The sequence below is a fragment of the Girardinichthys multiradiatus genome, chromosome 19, assembly GCF_021462225.1.
Source record: "Girardinichthys multiradiatus isolate DD_20200921_A chromosome 19, DD_fGirMul_XY1, whole genome shotgun sequence".
NCBI lineage: Eukaryota > Metazoa > Chordata > Actinopteri > Cyprinodontiformes > Goodeidae > Girardinichthys > Girardinichthys multiradiatus.
Window position 1 is genome coordinate 41,411,614 of NC_061811.1, and position 21,312 is coordinate 41,432,925.

Sequence of the window (21,312 nt, forward strand, 5' to 3'; positions counted from 1 at the left end):
AAAGATGATTGGAAATCATGAGCAAAATTACCATGCAATGTTTATGTTTGAGAACCAAGGATTATCTTGAAGAATCTGGAAGTGAAGTTAAGTTAGTCTTGGAACTAACTTAGGCAATAATCAGCAAATGTTTAGACCACCCTTCACAATGTAAAATCAGATAAAATATTATTTTAATAAAATAATCTTTTAAATAATGATCTACTGAATAAAACCAACCTTCTGGATGACCATTTCACATCGGTGTCTAATTAGCTGCCTTTAGTTATTGAAATAATATTCGAAGAAAGATTATAAAAAGGGTATTTTGGAAAAGAGCCAAATCTTTCTGGAGAAATGGGGCTTAATGGTGTTTACTTAGTTATCAAATCTAGTAAATGATGTTGGATGATTATTCACTAGCTTGAAAACCAACCACCTTTCTGTTTAATAGTCTTAGTGCTACCACGTGTCCTTACCGGCTAGCCGTTGAGCTAACAAAGAAGCGGAGAGCTTAGCACCAGAATCAACACATACCTTTAAAATACCAGGGTTAATAAAAGGATTAAAATGCATAAGTGCGGACGGCGCGTTATGAGCAATGTTCTGGTTAAAACCACCCTTTAAATAAAGTTTATCTTAACTTTAAAACATACAAAGAACAGAGAACCGGCGCGTGCCATAGCTAGCCTACTAGCACTAAAGATAGCCAGGTTCCACAAAACAAAACTTCATAACATGAAAACGTTTAGATCATTTCATCCTAAACCTATCTGTTAATCTGCCCAAACCTAACCTCTGACCATGGTGAGTAAATGTTGTCCAAGGGCAATGAAGTTCAAATAAACGTCCACAGTCAACAAGCGGTTGGCTTTCAGCTAACCTCTGCGTTCGCTCTGTGAACAATAGGGTTAGCTCCGGAGAGCTGGGCGACTCGTTCGGTCCGTCAACCAGCTGTTCGTTACCGTAAACACGGTGGTGCAAGCCGTGGTCCGTCCTTCAGGCTCGGCTTGGAGAAACAGCTTCTCTGCTGGGGATCTCTCTCTGCGACACAGTTTTGCTTCTGCAGGACTTCGGAGAGAAAGGTAAGCAACTCTTACACCTTAATTTCCCCGTTCATGAATGAAAATACCGGATACACAGACAGTATTGCATTCTACTTAACTTTGCATATGATCGATGATCGTATGGCTTTGGATCCAGTTGAATTTATGTCTTTTTGCCAGCAAAAGACATCAGCGTGCTTTGTTCCCTCCTATCCCGATGGTCATCGGTGTGGAAGAGAAAGACTTGTGGAAAGGTGGGGGCTTATATGCGGCAGTGTCATCGTGGGAAGTCCTCTGCTACCCCCCTTCCCCCTTCGGAGTTTTAATGTTAAAATCCATGGCTGTAGGTCCCAACAACTTGGATGACGTTAAATTGTTTGCTTCTTTCAAAAAGAAACTGCTTACTCAATCACTTAACCTGGATGGCATTAAATTGACCTCCGATAATAAAGTAAAAAATCTTGGTGTTATTTTTGACCAGGACATGTCATTTAAATCCCATATTAAACAGGTTTCTAGGATTTCCTTCTTTCATCTCCGGAACATTGCCAAAATTAGAAATATCCTATCCAGTAGTGACGCTGAAAAACTAGTCCATGCATTTGTTACTTCAAGGCTGGACTATTGTAATTCGTTACTATCAGGATGTCCACAAAATGCAGTTAAAAGCCTTCAGCTGATTCAAAATGCTGCAGCAAGAGTTCTGATGACAATTAAAAAGAGAGATCATATTTCTCCTATTTTAGCTTCCCTTCATTGGCTCCCTGTTAAATCCAGAATAGAATTTAAAATTATCCTCCTTACATATAAAGCCCTTAATGATCCAGCTCCATCATACATCAGAGATCTGATTGTTCCATATGTTCCTAACAGAGCACTTCGTTCTCAGACTGCAGGTTTACTGGTGGTTCCTAGAGTCTCTAGAATTAGAATGGGAGGCAGATCCTTTAGTTATCAGGCTCCTCTCCTGTGGAACCAGCTCCCAGCTTTAGTCCGTGAGGCAGACCCCCTGTCAACTTTTAAGGCTAGGCTTAAAACTTTCCTTTTTAATAAAGCTTATAGTTAGAGTGGCTTAGGCTATCTTCCTTATTTTTTACCTCTGCCTTCCTCCCTCCCTGTTGGTTGGAGTAAGGGGGTGTCAGGTTTAGCCTAAACCGGCTCAGTTATGGTTGAGGTGCAAACACACCCTCCATTTCTGCTACCTGTGTGACCCCTTCTCTTTTCCGATGGTTGTGATCAGTCTGACAGAGGGAGGTATCCCAATTCTTGTGGTTTTTAGTATAACAATGACCATCAGTGGGACCCTTTGTGGGATGCCTTGAGACGGCATTGTTGTAAATAAGCGCTGTTTAACTAAATAATCTGAACTGAAACTATCTGTGTAGTTATGCTGCTATAGGCTTAGGCTGCTGGAGGACATAACGACCACTTCCACCCTCTTCGCTACATTCTCACACTACTCTCCAATTTTGCATTATTTGCTGTTATTTCAGCTTTTAACTTTGTGTTCTCTCTTTTCTCTTCCTAGAAGCTACACCTGGACTGGCTCTGTGTCTGCCTGTGACACCTTTCTGGAGAGGGGAATCGTCCGAGCTTCTGCTGGCAACAACTTAATGCTCACCCTCTACCAATGATCCACATAGCCCTGTCTTTTGGTGTTTAACCCTTTCTCTCTCCTAGACATGGAAATTGACTGAGCTTTTACTGTAACTAATTATATGTGCTCTCTTTCAGACTAACCTTGAAAACTGGCTCAGAGTTTATCTGTTCTTTCTTTCTAGGTGAAACGACTAAAGGAGCTACATCCATTAACATTTACTTTTCCTTCCCATAGAAAGTACTCCTGGATCAGTGCTTCTTTGTTCTCTTTGTGTCTCTGCTCTGTTCTCTCAAACCCCCAGTCGGTCGTGGCAGATGGCTGCTCATACTGAGCCTGGTTCTGCTGGAGGTTTCTTCCTGTTAAAAGGGAGTAAATATTGGACCATTTGCACGTTGCTGGACGTCACCAGGCCTCCTGGCGTTTTCGGCCATTTTCTATCCAGGACAGTCCGTGCCTACAGATCCCGTCGGACATTGCGACTGATATGATGGGGCGCCCCAAGTCTGATGTCACAGGACACTATATAGGAAGGCGCCCATTTTGACTATTCGATTTTCAGCTGGAGACGTGACACGGTTACCAACATATGAAGCATCACCTGGAGAAGAGTCCCGAGTGGATCTCATTTATTCTCTCTCGTTGGCCAATCAAGAATTCATAACTGAGGTTTCTGGAATAAGAAGGCCAGAAATTTCACTTTGCCGATCGAAGACGTGAGTTTAACACGTAACTAAAAAACCACGGAGTTTCAAGGAGCCACCTTGTTTTGTCCTAGTCGACTGTGATGGTCAGATCATATTTTCCCTTTCGCCAAGGAGGCCAGAGGACGAAGATTGACCGCTTTTCCTGAAGTTACCTGTGGACGCACAGTAACTTCCAACTTCCACCCCATTCTCTCTCAACCCCGCTCAGAAGGGAGACAACGACAAGTAAAACCCATCTTTTATTTTGTATTTCTTTCTTAGAAAATCTGGGCAGGGTACAGGAGGTTTTAGTGCGATGAGATTCCCTATTTAATCTAATGTGTTCTGAATGATATGTGCATGTAACCTTTTTATTGAAACTTTCATGTGCCGTGTTTGACGTCTGGAGACCGCTGCGCTCCCCAGCTTTGTGTGTGTCTTGCGGGATTGTTGAACACCTGAGAGCAAGCGCAGTTGCGCTATGAGACTGGACTGTCAAAATAACTTCATGGTGAAATCCCCCATTTTCTTTGTCTTCAACCTTACTGCTTGCTAGCTTGCTGCCAAAAGTTTTATAACCTTTTGTCTGCTCGCCTCGCAGAGTTGGGGGAGGTTTTATGACTGAGTATAACTGAGTTACAGTTAGAGCTGCGCCCCACCGCCCCTCACCACCACACCCCTTTGTCATATTATCATTTTTGCCATAACTGCTGGTTTGATCCCATACTGCTGTTTTGCTTTATTTTGTTTATTTAGATATTTTACCCCTTTTGTGTAGAACTTTGCATGTTTGAGTAGGTGAAGATTATTAAATCGGAAGAGCGAGTGTATCAGGGCTGTGATTTAATAAATGTTCACATAGATAAACAGAAGGCGTTCTGTGTTTATTTTGTGCAAGAGTGATTTGTCAGTCAAGGTAAGGTTGACGTTCCACACGTTTCGGCAGAAACGGTCGATTAAACAGTGACATCTCTGGTAATAGTTTTCGATTATTACTGAGTATTTAACGGTTGTAATTATCAGAGGCGTTGAGCCACAATTACAACACCAGAAGACATCTCTGGTCTCGATTCATAAATGAGGTTAAGAAATTAATTTTGTCAAATTATGATTTTTAATTATAATTATTGAAAAATATTAATTAATCAATAATCATAATTCCAACAACATCATGCACAACTCCTACATAAGTGGTTCTGAACTTGCTGGTCAGGGGCTGATAAGTTGCTAGGGTGTGATAGGATGGCATCATGAGGATGTTGGCCCATTCCCCAACTGTTTCTTTTACCCTGAGTTCGACTCTGTCCTCCAGGCGGTCAGCCCATACAGCCGGGATGTGGTAGTCTCTCTATCCAGCTTCTGGTATGTACGCTCGATGCCCATCATTCGCTTGAACCTGCCCCCATGTCAGGTCTCTGGCCATTCTTTCTGAGACCCGGTAGATGTCAAACACCTCCACTGCTCTCTTTTCTCCTTTTCTCTGTCCTACGTTTGGTGGCTTGTGAGGGGTTGCCGGCTGCACTGGGATTGAAAACAGGCTTTCACTTTTATCACTCTCTGCCCCAGAAATCTCATGTTCTGATGGTTATTCTTCTTCTGAGCCACTGATTTCACTGTCTTCTCTTTCTGGGTTCAAGGGCTCCATTTTGAATGGACTCAGGAGCTCCTCTTTGGCTGGACTTTGTTTTATCTTCTTCTTTGCTTTTAAATCTTTTGTTGGAACCTGCTTAGTTTTATCTGGATCTTCCAGGCTGCAAATAGCTAGGCTACATTCCACAGCCTGCACGGAGGTTGATTTTTCTGATTTTGGTCTGTTCTCCAGGTGTGAGGTTTGGTTGGTCTCACTCTTGTGCAGGTAACGTTTTTCATCAAGGTGTGGTTTTATTTCATTCCCTTGTTGGATTCTTTGTATCTCTAAGTGAGGGGGATCTTTTGGCTTCTTCTCATCCATCCTTTCTACTAACGCCAACTCTCTCTTCCTCCGATTCTCATGCTGGCTAAGGGAAGTAACGATGACTATTTCGGTCAGTGAGGCATCTGTCAGCAGATTCTTAACTACATGGTGTGCTGTTGCGACATCCACTTTTTCTGCCGACTTTGAAGAACATTGTTCTTTAAAGTATGCAAATCTAAATTAAACCAAGGAGCCTGCTTCCTATGAATAATTACCTCCTTTTTCAAGGGGGCTGCATTGTCTAATGGACTACGCAATGATGAAGTAACACTATCAACAAGAGAATCAATTTGTGAAGGGGCAGAAACAAAATTATTGCCCTCCACTGTGCTTTTCTGTGATAATGAGGAAATTAAAACTGGAACAGATTCTTTAACACTAGAACTCCCAGGGCCGTCAATTTGACGGTTTTGAAAGTTTGACATGCCATAACTCTGGTTTATTAAAACTGTTATCTTCCTGGCATCCTGACTTTTTCTAAACCTGTGTCTTGTGTACTCCTATGTCTCTATTTTAAAAAAATAACAAAGTAAATAAAAGATCTAAGTATTTCTACCTCTAACTACCACAGGCACTATTTTGACGGCCCTATTATTTACATTGATATTTTTTTCCCGCAGCTGAGTATATGCGCGAGCGTTGCCTAGCAATCGCCTCTCTAGAACGCAGTGTGAGAAGGAGATTGTTGGAATCCTACAAATGGCTTCCAGAAGGATATTTTCTGCTCAAGAGGCATAGGAAATGCTTCAAAAATTACATTATTGTGATTCTGGGGTCGAGAAGGATTCTGACGGCTCTTGGTCAGCATTCAGTTCCAGTGACAGCGGGTCAGAGAGTGAGCCTCTCCCGGCTAAAAAACACAAGTCGTCCCATTAGCAGGAGGTTGTTGCGCATTAATTCAAGGTAGTAAAAGACTAGCCTATGTAATGATTTTATCATTTAGGCTATAGTTTACAGATTAGTAAACTAATAATATATAAACTACAGCAACAGTGCCACAATCAGCGCAGGTTCAGAGATAGGGAGACGAGCCAGGTGCCCAGTGCCCAGCTATAAACCCAGCAAACCATCTCATTGGCAGGAGAGAAACTAAAAAACATGGTACTTATAATGGATAAAGAAACATAAGTTAGGTCATAGATATAGTAGCCCAGTAACAACAATCTATTCTGCGCTTTACAGCGTTTTCATCGCAAGATGAGCGCACACCTGGGAAGGAGGAGGAAATGGGAAAGGATGGCACTGTGTGGACAGTGGTAGGGGAGGAAGAAAGTAGAGGGAGGCGTCAGAGCCAGAACGCAGCTGTCCAGCTGTTGGTCAGATTAGTAAAGCTTTTTTTTTAAATGTACCCACTATTCTGTATTATTTTTCAGTACTATTTATAAATAATAATAAAACATAATAGGTTTTGATCAAATACTATTATTAATTCTTGTCAAAACCATAATTTTATAGCGTGCAAGAAAACCTTTAGCATTCTGACCAATATAATGCGATGATGTCATCAACGCCCTCGCATCCAGAATGCTCGCCGTCAAATTGATGGACTTGGGAGTTCGAGTAGTGTTAGAATTCTGGGAGTCCTAGTGTTAAAGGTTGTTACAGCATTGTCTGATAATGATCTACTATAATGAAATTTTTGTTCAGGTGTGGAGTACTCTGTTAAATTAAACTCAAATGTTATTAAGAAATGGTCAGAGAGGACAGGGTTATGAGAAAATATTTTTATGTCTTTACACTCAATGCCATATGTCAGCACAAGGTCCAGAGAATGAAGACAAAGGTGGGAAGGTTTGTTAATGTTTTGTGCAAAACCAACTGAGTCTAAGATAGCATTAAATGTTATATTTAGGCTATCACTTTCAGTGTCAACATGAATGTTAAAATCCCCCACTATTATAATCTTATCTATATTTAACACTAAATCAGATAAAAGGTCTGAAAACTGATCTAAAAATTGAGATTAAGGACCTGGTGGATGGTACAAAACAACAAATAGAAGTGGTTTTAGTCCTTTGCAATTTGGATGAGGAAAGCTAAGGATTAAATATTCAAAAGAGTTGTAGCTATTGATGGGTCTGGGACTAATCAATAAATCCGACTGAAAGATGGTTGCTTCTCCTCCTCCTCCCCCAGTATTTCGAGGAATGTGAAAATTTAAATAATTAATAGGAGTTGACTCATTTATAGTAACATAATCCTCTTTCTGCAGCCAGGTTTCTGTGAGGCAAAATAAATCAAAGTGATTGTCACAAATCAGGTCACTAACTAGCAAAGTATTTGAAGAGAGAAATCTTATGTTCAGTAAGCCACATTTAATTGTGTTATTTTTCATTTTAGTATGAGTTGTGTTTATTTTTATGAGATTTTCCTGATTTCATCCTTTTAGATTATTTTTTAATCTACTCAATTTTGGCCGTGGGCGAGACACTGTCTTAATAGGGTAATGGGTGGGTAGCAGTACAGAAGCTGTAGAGAGGAGTGTGAAACTACGACCCTGCTTCCTGGTCTGAACCCTGGGTTACCAGAGTTTTGGAGAACTGATAAGTTCGGCCAGATTCCTGGAAAGAAGAGCTGCTCCATCCAAAGTGGGATGGATGCTGTCTCTCTGGATCAGACCAGATTTTCCCCAAAATGTTCACCAATTATCAATGTAGCCCACATTGTTTTCTGGACACCACCTAGACAGCCAGCGGTTGAATGACAGCATGCGGCTAAACATGTTGTCATTGTTCAGATCAGGGAGGGGGCCAGAGAAAATTACGGAGTCCGACATTGTTTTGGCAAACTTACACACCGAAGCAACACTAACCTTGGTGACCTCCGATTGACGTAACCGGGTGTCATTACTGCCAGCGTGAATAACAATCTTACTGTATTTACGCTTATTTTTAGCCAGCAGTTTCAGGTATGATTTGATGTCGCCCGTTCTGGCCCCTGGCAAACATTTGACTATGGTCGCTGGTGTCTCTAGTGCCACGTTTCTGACTATGGAGCTGCCAATTACCAGAGTTGGCTTCTCAGCGGGTGTGTCCGCGCAGGCTAAGGGGCCACGGCTATCTGCTATCTGCGCGGAGCCGGGCCTCCAATTCCAACACCCTCGCCTCCAAAGCTACAAAAGTGCTACATTTATTACACGTACCATTATCACTAAAGGAGGCAAAGGAGTAACTGAACATCTGACTCAGAGAGTAGGAGAGAGGAGGAGACTCAGAGAGAGAAACAGCAGAACGTGTAGCCATGGTGGAGTTAAAGCTAACGCTAAGCTAGCAACCCCTTACCACTACTAGAAAAACTGTGTAAGACACGGAGAGTCCCCAAACATTAAATGCAGCAACAGAAAGTAAGTGTTTTAACGTGCTTCTGTATTAGAACAAGTAAGAGATATCACAGTAGAGAGAAATCAGATCAAACAAGAGAGCCTTCACACACCAAACAACCCACCGAGTGCAACAGCGAAAACAGGAAGTGACAAATACGCATTCAGTCCTTCTTCTAGGGCTAGCCACATTTTCTCTCTGTAATTTTTCAAGTCTTCTCCCTTGTTGTAAGCGGCAATGGGAGAGTGGATGAGAGCATAATAAAGGAAGTCGACGCCACTAGTCAGATGCACTTTACTTGCTTTGTTCTGGCTCACTTGTCTTCTCAGCTCTCGAACCTCTTTTTGTAATCTTCCCCTGCCTGGGCGCTTAACTTTTTCCTGAATTTGGTATTGTGGATCTTGAAGTTGTCATTTGTGAAAACTAACAGTCCGTCTCCCTCTATGTCTCAGGGGTCTCCGATAACCTGGTAAAGTCGAGTCCCATTTTGCAGGGAAGTTCGTCTTGCATCTGGGGGCATCGGGTCTAGGACTTTCCTCATCATGACTCTGTCTGACTTCTGACTAACCTTTCTTGGCCTTTTTTCTTTGACATCTGTCTTTCTTGTCATTCTGCGTTGGTTACTGGCACTGTTTTCTTTGGCTTCTTGTTCAAATTGGAAGGTAAGGTCTCTTACTTTACTTTGTGTGGGGTCCTGCTCCCCGTGGCTTGGCGTGTTGGTCATACGTTTGAGGGTTCCCGTATGGCGCTCGAGGGCTGCTGACAAGAGGGCTTCCTGCCTGGTAGTCTTTTCCAGTTCTTGTCAGGTCTGGGCAATCCGTTGAAGGATGTCGCCATTCAGCCTTACGATGTAGGGGGTAATAATTGGTCCTTGGCTGGGTTCAGCTTCTCTTTGGTCTGTCTCTTGCTCTGACTTGTTGGCCTTTTCTTCACTCTCTCTATCTATCATTAAGTCATAAGTTGGCATCTCTGGGTCAGCTCTGTGGTCTTTTCCTTGCTCCGGTCTGCCATCCTCACTGTACGCTTCAAGCAAACTCTCTTTGTCGTCATCTTGGATGGCTCGGATCTTTTCTTTGAACTAGGTCATCTTTTGGTATTTAGGTCATAATCTTTCAACCTTGCAGTGGCTCTGGCATTGAGGTTTTTGAGGTACCCGTTCAGTCCGGACTCACTGGCAACCATCTTGACAATTGAGTCATATTTTTCGGATGGACTGTACAGTGAGACCAGTTGCTTGTTGGCCTTCAAGAGATTCGCTGTCAGCATGCAACTGGCTTTATCCTGTTCCTCCCTTCTTCGTGTTGTTTGTTGGCCTTCAAAAGGTTAGCTGTCAGCCCATGGCCAGCTCTCGTCACTCCTAGTTATCCTACAGTTCTCTCCCTGATCTGCTCAGTCTTAAACTTTACACAGCATTACACATTCCATTCTCTGCTTTCTGCATTTACTTTTAGACACAGTTATAAAACCATCACTTAATTCTTTTTATTTATACATCACAACTGATCAACATTATATCTCTTTCATATATAGCTGATTGAGAATGTTAAACCTTAATGTTTTTTAATTTAATTATCAGTTCTCAATCATATTTCAATCTTATGTCTTTTAACTTGATAATCAAGATTGCTCATTTCATTTAATACTTGTTTAACTTGATAATCAAAGATTACTCATTTTATTTCATATTTGTTTAACTTCTGCAAAAGATAAGACAGTTAATACAGGTCCTTCTCAAAATATTAGCATATTGTGATAAAGTTCATTATTTTCCATAATGTCATGATGAAAATTTAACATTCATATATTTTAGATTTATTGCACACTAACTGAAATATTTCAGGTCTTTTATTGTCTTAATACGGATGATTTTGGCATACAGCTCATGAAAACCCAAAATTCCTATCTCACAAAATTAGCATATTTCATCCGACCAATAAAAGAAAAGTGTTTTTAATACAAAAAACGTCAACCTTCAAATAATCATGTACAGTTATGCACTCAATACTTGGTCGGGAATCCTTTTGCAGAAATGACTGCTTCAATGCGGCATGGCATGGAGGCAATCAGCCTGTGGCACTGCTGAGGTCTTATGGAGGCCCAGGATGCTTCGATAGCGGCCTTTAGCTCATCCAGAGTGTTGGGTCTTGAGTCTCTCAACGTTCTCTTCACAATATCCCACAGATTCTCTATGGGGTTCAGGTCAGGAGAGTTGGCAGGCCAATTGAGCACAGTGATACCATGGTCAGTAAACCATTTACCAGTGGTTTTGGCACTGTAAGCAGGTGCCAGGTCGTGCTGAAAAATGAAATCTTCATCTTCATAAAGCTTTTCAGCAGATGGAAGCATGAAGTGCTCCAACATCTCCTAATAGCTAGCTGCATTGACCCTGCCCTTGATAAAACACAGTGGACCAACACCAGCAGCTGACACGGCACCCCAGACCATCACTGACTGTGGGTAATTGACAATGGACTTCTGGCATTTTGGCATTTCCTTCTCCCCAGTCTTCCTCCAGACTCTGGCACCTTGATTTCCGAATGACATGCAGAATTTGCTTTCATCCGAAAAAAGTACTTTGGACCACTGAGCAACAGTCCAGTGCTGCTTCTCTGTAGCCCAGGTCAGGCACTTCTGCCGCTGTTTCTGGTTCAAAAGTGGCTTGACCTGGGGAATGCGGCACCTGTAGCCCCTTTCCTGCACACGCCTGTGCACAGTGGCTCTGGATGTTTCTACTCCAGACTCAGTCCACTGCTTCCGCTGGTCCCCCAAGGTCTGGAATCGGCCCGTCTCCACAATCTTCCTCAGGGTCCGGTCACCTCTTCTCGATGTGCAGCGTTTTCTGCCACACGTTTTCCTTCCCACAGACTTCCCACTGAGGTGCCTTGATACAGCACTCTGGGAACAGCCTGTTCGTTCAGAAATTTCTTTCAGAGTCTTACCCTCTTGCTTGAGGGTGTCAATAGTGGCCTTCTGGACAGCAGTAAGGTCGGCAGTCTTACCCATGATTGGGGTTTTGAGTGATGAACCAGTCTGGGAGTTTTAAATGCCTCAGGAATCTTTTGCAGGTGTTTAGAGTTAACTCGTTGATTCAGATGATTAGGTTCATTGCTCGTTTAGAGACCCTTTTAATGATATGCTAATTTTGTGAGATAGGAATTTTGGGTTTTCATGAGCTGTATGCCAAAATCATCCGTATTAAGACAATAAAAGACCTGAAATATTTCAGTTAGTGTGCAATGAATCTAAAATATATGAATGTTAAATTTTCATCATGACATCATGGAAAATAATGAACTTTATCACAATATGCTAATATTTTGAGAAGGACCTGTATGTGACTCCATACAGGCCTCGCCTGTCTCTCAGTCCCAGAATATGAGAATATGCTTGTTTCACTCTCTACTGCTTCAACTGTGTATTCTAATAATTGTTGTATGGATTACACAAAAGGATATTTATTGTAAATTTTATTTTTTTAACTGTGAGCAGTTAATTAATATTGCATGGATTACATGGAAAAATCTCACCTCATTTTGACAACTATACTATGTGTAGCCCACCTATACCAGTCAAAAGTAGGTGAGGGCCTCTGAGTTCATTAAAACCCTAAACTCAACTTACAACTAATTCCAGTCCTTTATTGACAATAAAAACCATAAACATTTCCTTCTGAGTGTTCTCTGTATGTGGGTCAAATCTATACCGAAAATGACAAGATATGCTGTAAGACAGAGCGCTACAGGTGATACTTCCTGCCCACAGCAATCAGCATCTACAACAGCTCTTTGAAGAAACCTCCATAATGAGCTACAACATTTCATTTGCCTTTGGGAAAGTATTTTTGAATTGAATTAAAATAAATTACTAACTATCTGGTGTAAGGGAGCTACCCTTGGACATGGAGATTTCCTCAAAACAGAGTCACCACAGTTTTTTATATACTGGTCAACATTCGCAGAAATGTTTTGGTCAGAAGAACCTTATTCTGAGCATATCAGTTTTTCTTTCTACCCCCAGATGATCTATCATGATCATCATGAAGGGAACCAAACTGCCCTGAATTCAGCAGGTAGGACAGGTTGGTGAGTTTTTTCTGATGACTGACTTTCGCTTACATGGTGTAACAGTCCATTTTCCAGTAATAATATCCCCAGCTCTCTTTTCATAACCATCATTTGAGGATTAGACTTGAAGTTATCAGGCCATTTCCCACATTTTAGTGCTTGGATGGTTGGTCCTATTAGAGAACCTTTGCTTTGAGCTGTAATCAGCTCTTCTCTGGACATTTATACTAGTGAGTTGAGCTGCTAACAGTTAGTGGTTTCATCTAGGAAGAAAAAACAGATAAACTCTGAGACAGTTTTTCAAGTTTAGAGTATGAAAGAGAGTACATACAGTTAGGCACAGTAAAAGCTCAGTCAGTAGCTATGTCTAGGAGAAAAATAGGGTTAAAGACTGAAAGACAGGGCCAAGTGTATCATTGGTAGAAGGTGAGCATTAAGTTGTTGGAAGCAGAAGCTTGGACAATGCCCCCCTCCAGGAAGGTGTCACATTTTCCAATGGTTATAATCAGTCTGACAGAGAGAGGTACTACCCCCAATCCTTGTGGTTTTTAGTATAACAATGGCCACCAGTGGGCTCTAGATGGACAAACTTTATCAGTTTATTATTTTACTTAGTACCCTTACACATAGCCCATTCTAAAATGGCCAAACTTTAACACTCAGTAGTTTATTCTAACCCTCGCCAACAGCCCCGCACCATTCCAAACCACTTGTGAAGTGCCTTGAGACGACATATTGTGAATTAGTGCTACATAGATAAAACTGAAATGAATTGAATTTCAGAAGCACTTAGTTTTCAGTTGGCAAACGCAACTGGCCTCAGTCCTTTCTAATACTCTTGATACAGGGCAGCACCTTGCCCATTCAAACTGGCATCCGCATGCAATAAGTATGGGTTGATGAGATCAGCAAAAGCCTGAACCAGGGCATTTGTGAGGCAGTGTTTTATTTTCTCAAAGGACTCAGAGTATGACTGATCCCATCTTCCTCCAAATGGCTCCCGCCCATCGAAGTAGACATTAGTTTGGCCTTTTGTGGGTTCCTCCAATGCTGTGTGGGTTCATATCCTTTAGTTAGGTCTGTCAAGGGCCAAACCATGGAGAAATAATTGTGAATAAATTTTCGGTAATACCAACAAAATCCTAAGAATGAGTGAAGGGTCTTTGAAGTTAGTCGGCAGGGGCCTTTTGATGACAGCTTCAATTTTCTCTGGATCAGCTGCAATGCCCTGTGCGGGCACTATATGACTGACATATTTGACCTTGTCTGACAGAACTGACATTTATATAGGGAAATCTTGAGCCCTACTTCTTAGAGTCTGTCCATAACATTTCTCCCCTCATGTTCTTCCAGTGTCTTTCAAAGGACAACAAGGTCATCAAGATAAATGAGTACTTGAAGGAGGTTCATTTCACCTTCTGCGTTTTCCATCAAACATTGGAAAGTTGCAAGGTGGCATCTTCTCAAAATGGTAAAATCCCAGAGGGCAAATAAAATTACTTTTTTGTCCTCTCCTCTTCATAGCTGTCTGATAATAGCCACTCCTCAGGTCTAAGACTGAAAACCACCGACTACCTGAAAGGCAGTCAAGAGCCTCATCAGTGCGGGGTGTGGTGTACTGATCAAGCACAGTACGACTGTTAAGTGTCTGATAATTAACACACATCCTCACATCTCCATTCTCTTAACTCTTTAAGGATGCCTGCTGCAAACAGTTTATGTATGTGAGAGCGTACATCATTAACATCTGCAAGAGCAATGTGTCGGGAGCGTTCCCGAAAGGACCGCATTGTACGCCTTCCTGCATGCATGTCCAGGCAGTGAGAGCTACCCCCACTGAAGTTGCCGCAACGTTCCGTTGTCGTACAGTTCGTCTGGGCCAGCTAAAAAGCCAAACCCTTACAGCTACTGAGATTAGCTGTAATGCTAGTCCCTTCTAATGTCCTCACATGGATGACCGGACAGCTTCCCTCAACTCATTGCCTGGAAACCTTTTCCTCAGCAAGGTTCATGTAAGAGGTAGTGGTTGGCCAGAGAAGATTAGTTTAGAATTAAATAATCAAAATCATTTTTGTTTAATGACGTTTGTTTTTGTTTGTGTTAAGAAAACTGCTCAGCTAATGATGTGTTCTCTGTTGTGTTTTCTAAGTTAAAACAAACTTAATTTTTAAAACACAGATTGGCCATAATGCGCCATCAACGCTTATTAATTTTGATCCCTTTATTGATGGTATTTTAAAGGTACGTGTTTGATTTTAAATGGATGATAACAAGCTATAAGCTTCTTTTCTTACCTTCAACCGCTAATTGCTTAGGTAACGCGTGACTTTTGATCATTTATCCAGAAATGTTGTTAGTTTCCAATCTAGAAAAATAATATTTCCCTAAATATTATTTAACTAAATGTGATAACTAATTAAGGACCATTAAGACTAATTTATCCAGAAAGGTTTGGTTCTTATTCAAAATAATATTTCCTTAAATATTTTTTTCATAAATAAAGGCAGCTAATTAAACACCATTGAGTATTAGCCATCCAGAAGGTTGGTTTTATTCAGCAAATCATTCTTTAAAATGTTATTTTATTAAAATAATGTTTTCTGATCTTGTATTGTGAATGGCTGTTTTAAGGCATTCCAATTATTGTCTAATTTAGTTCCAAGACTAACTTAACTTCACTTCCAGATTCTTCAAGATAATCCTTGGTTCTCAAACATAAATAACACTGAATGGAGATGTTGCATCACTTCCTTACCACAGAGGATTAATGAGCTAATTACATCTATTAGAAAGATTGGATTAGAACCAGCTCTTACTAGTAAACTCCCAAGGATTACTAATGTCATTTGATTTATTTTTCTGTGTTTGATTTTCTGTATCATTGTAATGGGTTTCCTCATGTACAGCGCTTTGAGTGCCTTGTTGCTGAAAAGCGCTGTATAAATAAACTTGACTTGACTTTATTGGTCATGGTTTTTAACCATCTATGATCCACTTGTTCAAATTGTACATTGTTGGTCTTCCTTATTCTTTAATTTTGCTTGGTAGTTTAGTTGGATTGGTCTTGTAAAGTAAAGAGTTTATTGATTGAAATATGTTTGACCTTGAGTTTGCTTATTTTTGTTAATAAATTATTGTATTTTAAGAATTGTGTGAATTTATTACATGTGTGCAGAGTTTTTCTGTTCAGTAATGTCAGAGCTTAGCTCACCCCTTTCACTATTGTTCTAATACCACCGCCTTATTTTGCAGTATTCACCGGACATCGCTTGACAGACCAAACTATTTTTTTATAAAATATCAAAATACTAATAATATTAAATAATATATTCATAATATTAAACACAACAAAATATTTCACTACACAACTGAGCAAAACCTTTGGAAGATTGGCTTTGGCATTGGTTCCAATAATGACAGCAGCCTGATCTGGACCTGGTGGATCAGGACAAATCAGGGCTAAGACAGACAAAGCAGCATGAGCTCCGGCTCCACTTTTTTGGGAAACCCCTTGTCTGCTATTTAAACCTTAATGTTTTTTAATTTAATTATCAGTTCTTAATCATATTTCAATCTTATGTCTTTTAACTTGATAATCAAGATTGCTCATTTCATTTAATACTTGTTTAACTTGATAATCAAAGATTACTCATTTTATTTAATACTTGTTTAACTTCTGCAAAAGATAAGACAGTTAATACAGGTCCTTCTCAAAATATTAGCATATTGTGATAAAGTTCATTATTTTCCTCAATGTCATGATAAAAATTTAACATTCATATATTTTAGATTCATTGCACACTAACTGAAATATTTCAGGTCTTTTATTGTCTTAATACGGATGATTTTGGCATACAGCTCATGAAAACCCAAAATTCCTATCTCACAAAATTAGCATATCATTAAAAGGGTCTCTAAACGAGCAATGAACCTAATCATCTGAATCAACGAGTTAACTCTAAACACCTGCAAAAGATTCCTGAGGCCTTTAAAACTCCCAGCCTGGTTCATCGCTCAAAACCCCAATCATGGGTAAGACTGCCGACCTGACTGCTGTCCAGAAGGCCACTATTAACACCCTCAAGCAAGAGGGTAAGACACAGAAAGAAATTTCTGAACGAATAGGCTGTTCCCAGAGTGCTGTATCAAGGCACCTCAGTGGGAAGTCTGTGGGAAGGAAAAAGTGTGGCAGAAAACGCTGCACAACGAGAAGAGGTGACCGGACCCTGAGGAAGATTGTGGAGAAGGGCCGATTCCTGACCTTGGGGGACCTGCGGAAGCAGTGGACTGAGTCTGGAGTAGAAACATCCAGAGCCACCGTGCACAGGCGTGTGCAGGAAATGGGCTACAGGTGCCGCATTCCCCAGGTCAAGCCACTTTTGAACCAGAAACAGCGGCAGAAGCGCCTGACCTGGGCTACAGAGAAGCAGCACTGGACTGTTGCTCAGTGGTCCAAAGTACTTTTTTCAGATGAAAGCAAATTCTGCATGTCATTCGGAAATCAAGGTGCCAGAGTCTGGAGGAAGACTGGGGAGAAGGAAATGCCAAAATGCCAGAAGTCCAGTGTCAAGTACCCACAGTCAGTGATGGTCTGGGGTGCCGTGTCAGCTGCTGGTGTTGGTCCACTGTGTTTTATCAAGGGCATGGTCAATGCAGCTAGATATCAGGAGATTTTGGAGCACTTCATGCTTCCATCTACTGAAAAGCTTTATGAAGATGAAGATTTCATTTTTCAGCATGACCTGGCACCTGCTCACAGTGCCAAAACCACTGGTAAATGGTTTACTGACCATGGTATCACTGTGCTCAATTGGCCTGCCAACTCTCCTGACCTGAACCCCATAGAGAATCTGTGGGATATTGTGAAGAGAACGTTGAGAGACTCAAGACACAACACTCTGGATGAGCTAAAGGCCGCTATCGAAGCATCCTGGGCCTCCATAAGACCTCAGCAGTGCCACAGGCTGGTTGCCTCCATGCCACGCTGCATTGAAGCAGTCATTTCTGCAAAAGGATTCCCGACCAAGTATTGAGTGCATAACTGTACATGATTATTTGAAGGTTGACGTTTTTTGTATTAAAAGCACTTTTCTTTTATTGGTCGGATGAAATATGCTAATTTTGTGAGATAGGAATTTTGGGTTTTCATGAGCTGTATGCCAAAATCATCCGTATTAAGACAATACAAGACCTGAAATATTTCAGTTAGTGTGCAATGAATCTAAAATATATGAATGTTACATTTTCATCATGACATTATGGAAAATAATGAACTTTATCACAATATGCTAATATTTTGAGAAGGACCAGTATAGTTAAGATATGAGTATCTGGATTCATATAAACCCCATATGTCAAGATTACTGACTGAGTGAATTGGTGTATCAGACGGGTACATTTTGTACCATGACTTTAAGATTATGCTGACTTGAGAACCACTATCTAGTAGTGCGTCACATAGTGTCCATTTACTTTCAAAGGCTCTATGGATGGTGTGCCAATTAAGCCGTCTGGTAAGCATCAGGATCTAGTTGGCCAACTTCATTTTCCTCACTGGCCTTTCCTTTAGCGGTTTCATCAGTAGAAGGCTGTGAATTAGGAGTTTTGGCCTTTTTGAGTGCTTTAATAAGCTTCTGGATAACCTTATTTTGATTTTCAGGATTTTTGCATTTTCCTGCCATGTGCCCACTTTCTCCACAGCAGTAACAAAAGCGTTCCTGTACATCACTGTCTATTTGGAGTGTTTACTGCTATTATAGCTGATGATGTTTTAGTCTATTGGGATACTTTTAGCTTGATGTTTTGTTGTAGCTGTTTAACTTGTTTTTTTAAAGCCACAACTTCCGAATTCAGACTAGTTTATTTGACTCTCTCTCTGTCAAGAAAACATTTTTCATGTTTATCTGCAGAATTCTGAGGGGGTTGAGAGGCAAGTGCAGCAAACATGTACTTTGCATCTATTATTTCAGCCCCCATACTCTGAATTTCAGAATGACTGTGGTCCATCTGAGGCTTGGGGTGGATTGCTCGTACTGATGTTTTTGTTTTTAGCTCTAGGTGCATTATACTCCTCTTCGGCATAAATTTCACGCAGTAGTTCCAGAAAGGTTGGAGGATTCTCTTTTCTCTCCTTCAGTCTGAGCTGAATTAGCATTAAGTCAAACCCTACTGCACCTTTAAGCAGCTGTTCAATCCATGCTTTGCCCATGCTGGGAGGCTGGGAGGCCAACTCTTCGCATTACTTTTGACAAGCATTGCTCTAGTATTCGTAGGAAATCTGACGACTGTTGCAGCAGTACTCTCCTGCTGCAACAGTCTGATAGCAAAATCTAAATCATCTCCTGACCCTGCCTTCCCAAATGCACTGTAAGAATTATAATTGTTGATTAATTAATATTTCTCAAGAATTATAATTTAAAATCAAAATTTGAAAAATGTTTATTTCTTAACCAAAAATCATTACTTACAAATAGAAATCAGAGATGTCCTTTGGTGTTGTGATTATGGGCTCAAAGCTTTTTAATAATTACAATTAGCTATTCATCATTAATAATTGATAAATTATTAACCAAAACCACAAAATGTCACTGTTTATTCAACCGCTTCACCGAAGGTGGGGGAACTTCGACCTTGTTTTGACAGATAAATCACTCTTGCATGAAATAAACACAAACAATTATATATATGAAGATTTATTGAGGCCAAATTCTGATATACCATTATTCTGGTCCAAAAACCATCACCTAACTAACAAGCACTATTCTACACAAAGGGGATAGAAATGACTACCTAACAATAATAATAAAAGAAAAATATATGCGCATTTAGTGTCTATGAAGATCAAACCAGCAGTTTTATGGACAAAATGTGCAATTTGGGTTAAATGGAAAGAGAAGTCCTCCTGGTCTGCTGATGTCTCGATTGCAGCGATCAGCTGATTAAATGGTGGGGCCACGCCCCTTTAGCCTCTAGCAGCTGATTTCCCCAAATCTCGAACAAAGAGTCATGAAACTCTGAGGCGGGAACTTAGTGGAAAAACTCCAACAATAAAACTGGAACAAAAGAATGGTCAGACCACGAGGCCCAGACTGCAGTTGCTTTGAATGAAAACTTTTAAGTGTCCAACTTCTAACCCCTGGCTGATTTGGGATCAGCAGGACAAATCATGAACACGCACAATTCAGCAGCGCTTGCGCAGCAAATCCAAACACAGCTCAGCATAAATCACTTCAATCAGTATTGCATGCAACAAGTTAATACCTCAGATTAACTACTGGTGAATCTAAATCACATTAACTCATCCTGTCAAAACCTCTAAATGCACCTGTCCGGTTTAATATGAAAAGAACAAAATTACTTTGACATTGATTTCTTCTCTTCTCTGGTTGACAATGGGTCAGGTCTTAAGAAAAATTAGGGGAGGGGGATCACGCGTCTGTGATCACCTCAAGGAGAAAACGGTAAACTTCTCATCTGTCCAGGAGGGGAAAATATGAAGAACTCATCCCCTTGGAAATAAAACCTCTGTGGGTTATGAATCTTCTGACCTTCTTGTATCAGACAGATTTCCAGCTTTCAAGCTCTTCCAGGAATGGCCTTGTGGAGCAAAAGTTCGCCTGCAACCTTTTGTCTCTCCAGATATGCGCCTCCGTTGCGTCGTCCCATGAGACAAGTGGGAGATGGCCACGAAACCTTTCCCCTCTGCGGGTTTATAATCCCGGTAATGTCAAAGCAGCGATGTCTGCTGAGCTGCGCATGTTCAACTGTGCGACCAAAATGGATGACTCCAACATCCCCCCTAGGTTCGAAGGCTGTGACTAATCGCACTCATTGAAGCTACCGGGTCAATCCATCATAGGAGCTGAAACTCAATGATCCATGATCCGTGAAGAACCAAAAATAAAAACAAAAATAATGTCCCTGTGTTCCTCTTGGCAGGAACGGACGTTCACAGTTCAGTTTGCTTCTCAAAAGCCTATGACTGGGCAGGACAAGGTTAGCCTGGGCAGGACTAAACTCTGACTAACTCATACCTGTCTATGTCATTCAATGAGAAAAATACAAAAACAATACATTCACATCATCATCACATTCTTTTGGTCATCAGCTCTGGTAACCCTGAGACAAAGTGAAACAACCATAAAAGAAAAGAAAAAAAAAACAAGATAACCACATAATGGGGTCATGGCTTAGTTGTCCAATTCCAGTCAGGCACGGGAATCAGCTTGTGGCATTGGCAGAGGTAGCGTTATGGACTAAGGGAAAATAAATGTGAAGGAGTCAATCCTGGTTTGTAACCAACTATGCATCGTGTTATCTTAACAAAAACCAACGTTTAACATGGGTTTAGGTTTAAACAAATTAACTCTTCATGAGATTTAAAATAACTCCTGTCTCTAAACTTTTTAGAGCGGAAAAGGGAGAGAAAAAAAAAAACAATGGAACTGCACTACTTAGGCTATCAGCCAGGTGTGTTTGTGGAGGTTGCAAGGTGACTGCTGTGGTGGACTTCAGGAATTTCTCTACTAAATCCAGCAGAACAAGCCAAGTAGGTATCTGTGCCTCGCTGGGGCTGTCTACAGATAAACCAACCTCTCTAATAACATTTTGCATGAAATCTCTGGCAGCATGTGTGTCCATTAAATCATTCCTAATCACTTCTGTGA